Below are 3,065 nucleotides of genomic sequence, written 5' to 3'. Positions count from 1 at the left end.
AGACAAAGATTCTCACCACTGGGCCAATTGGCAGCATCAGGATGGATGGTGAAGAGATTGAGATTGTTCACAGCTTTAGTTTGTTTGGCTCCACAGTCAACACTCTCAGGACCAGTAGCCAGGAAATTAGAAGACATATTGCTGTGGGAAAGTCTGCTGTTAGGGACCTCTCCAAAGTACTGAAAAGCAATTGTGTCTCTTTGGAGACGAAGGTGCGTCTGATACAGGCCATGGTCTTTGCTATCACTTGTTATGCATCAGAGAGTTGGACAACGACTAAGGAGGACAGGAGAATTGATGCCTTTGAGCTGTGGTGCTGGAAGAGTATTGAGAGTAGCATGGACTGCTAGGAAAACAAACAGATTCATCCTGCAAAGGGTCAAACCAGGCTGCTCCCTACAGGGAAGGATTCTAAGGCTCCATCTAACATACTTTGGACATGCTGCAAGGAGGGACAGGTCCTTGGAGAGGGACTTCATGCTTGGTAGGGTGGAAGGACAGCGCAGAAGGGGAAGGCCCCCTATGAGGTGGATTGATTCAGTGACTGGGGTAATAGGGATGGGTGTGCTGGAGATGGTGCGATTGGCACAGGGCAGAGCAGAGTTTAGGGACATTGTACATAGGGTCGCTAGGAGTCTCAAATGACTCGACGGCACATAACAACAACAACAGCAACAACCTGGATTATGAATTTTTTTACTTCCCCAATATGGTTCTGTGTGGTCTGTGAGCTATTGCATCTGATATGGACCCAGTAAAGCAGTAAGCTTGAGTAAAAATAAGAGAGGTGTGGGAGCATAGGGGGGCATGTCTGAAATCATAGGAATTAGTTTTGTGTTACTGATGCTGTTGCTGGGGACAATTCTCCTTTGTGAAGTTGATAAAGGCCAGATGTGGCTGTCTCCATGTAGTCCTTGCTCTTTTTTACAAAAAGCTTTCCTAACTATTGTAACAAAGAATCAAAGTTTTCCAACACAGTAGTAAAAAAGTAAAAAAATTGTTGGATTTGGCTGCATTAAAATCCAGTGGTTTTTACATGGCAAAACATCTTTAAAAGAAGTTAACACATGGCAAGCTGGGAAAATACTAATAGGTGCCATATTTAAAGATATCAGACACATTTTTTAATTTAGTTTTAAAAATTTTATTAATTTTTTTTGTGTGTACTGTCAAATCGGATCTGACTGGTATAGGAAGAGATTGCCCTTCCTTCTCAAGCAGAGCTCTGGTGGATTCAAACCATGTACTTCTGGGATTGGAGTGTGGCTTCTTGCTGCTAGCCTACCAGAGCTCTGTTATCATGCACATTTTTTATTGCTTTTTAAATTATTAATTTTAATGAAAATTTATAGAGATTTTGGATTTCCATTCATTTCTTGTTACCCTGGTGGAGAAGTTTTTGCATGTACGTAGGGATTTGATTCTTAGAAGGTCCCATTCATCTATTTTATCCTCTCCTGGTTGTAGATTTTTCAAGATAATTGGAAGACTCTTTATGTTGTGGATTAGCACAACTAGAGTTTTTCTAAGCTTTTCTTTAATGAAGTTTATAGTCCTTGGTTTTAGTCCTAGGTCTATGATCCACCTTGAGTTGGTTTTTGTGTATAGAGTGAGGTATGGATTTTGCTTGAGTTTTCTGCAGATAATTTTCCAATTTTGCCAACACCATTTGTTAAAAAGGCATCTGCCATTTCCCCACTTAACTGATTTCATCTCCTTGTAAAAAATCACTTGACCATAGGTAGATGGGTGCCGCGTTTCAGCCCCGCCAGCGGGATAAAGGAAAACACGACACTGGGATTCGCTGCAGTTCGATACTTCTTTATTCTGGTAACAGCGTTTTTTCTTTCCCTTGCTCCCCTCAGCCCCTTATATACCCTTAGCCTAGATAGCTTCTAACCTAATTCCTATTGGCCTATAACTATCTATTCCTATTGGTTTATAACTATCTATTCCTATTGGTCTATAACTTCCTATTCCTATTGGCCTATAACTACTTATTCCTATTGGTCTATAACTACTTATTCCTATTGGTCTATACTTACTTATTCCTCTTGGTCTATACTTAACTCTAACTCTTCAATCAATTTTTGCCACAATTGCCGTTGCCATTCATGCTTCCTGACACGTCAGCACCTGCAGTTCCTCCTTTTTTGTTTTGAGACCCATGAGTGACAGCATCTTCTGTTCTTCTTTTATGCTCTCTCTCCATGATAATCCTGATCCTGTCCGAGCTTTCGTACATCAGGCCTCCATTTTTCAGAATGCTAGATGTTCGTGCTCCACACGATGGGGAGCTGCAAGGACCGTCAAGGGAGTATCATGGGGGGCCATGGCCATTGCTTGTTAAATGTGCCCAGACTTGCCTATCCATTCACTTAATCCCTCAGATGTGCAATCCATCATCCGGGGGAACGGTATAGCCAGGCTACATTCGTCACTGGCACAGACCAATATTGCTCATTTTCTGGATATGGTGGCTGTCTGGGTCTATCAGCTTGTGGGGTTTACTGCTTGTCAAGCATACTGAGCAATACAGCAGGTGAAGACTGTTCTTGTAATGCAATCATGGCTTGTATCATGACCCTTTGCGTAGTTCTCTGTTGTCTCCATAATTTACAAATACCCCATAAACTAAATAAAGCTACAAAACAAATTATCAATAATAAAGACCCCATTCCCACCCATTCCTATATTCCAGTAAAAACTGAAGAGAACCATCCAACCAGAGTCTCAACAATGGGCAGGGTCACTCTTGATGAATTCACCATTAAGACTTCTTCCCATAACTTCTTCAGGTTTTCTTCAAAGGTCTTGGACCAATTTCCCTGTAGGTGAAGACTTAGAGATCTAGACAGGTTAGCAGCCTTGGTGTAATTGTTATATGGAATATTAGTGACACAACTCCTTCCTAAGGGCAACCATCCTGAAGTAGCAGTCAAACTGGCCAACTCTATGTTACCGTTAGTCTGAGGTGGGTAAAACCATCCTCCATTTTGGTTTGAAAGCTCTATACAAGGCCAGATTTCAGAATTATTAATCTGTTTTGTAATAGTAAAGCATGG

This window comes from Elephantulus edwardii, unplaced genomic scaffold (genome assembly GCF_000299155.1).
Source record: "Elephantulus edwardii isolate Elephantulus edwardi_28Jun2011 unplaced genomic scaffold, EleEdw1.0 scaffold00387, whole genome shotgun sequence".
Lineage (NCBI taxonomy): Eukaryota > Metazoa > Chordata > Mammalia > Macroscelidea > Macroscelididae > Elephantulus > Elephantulus edwardii.
Note: the sequence above shows the minus strand (reverse complement) of the source record.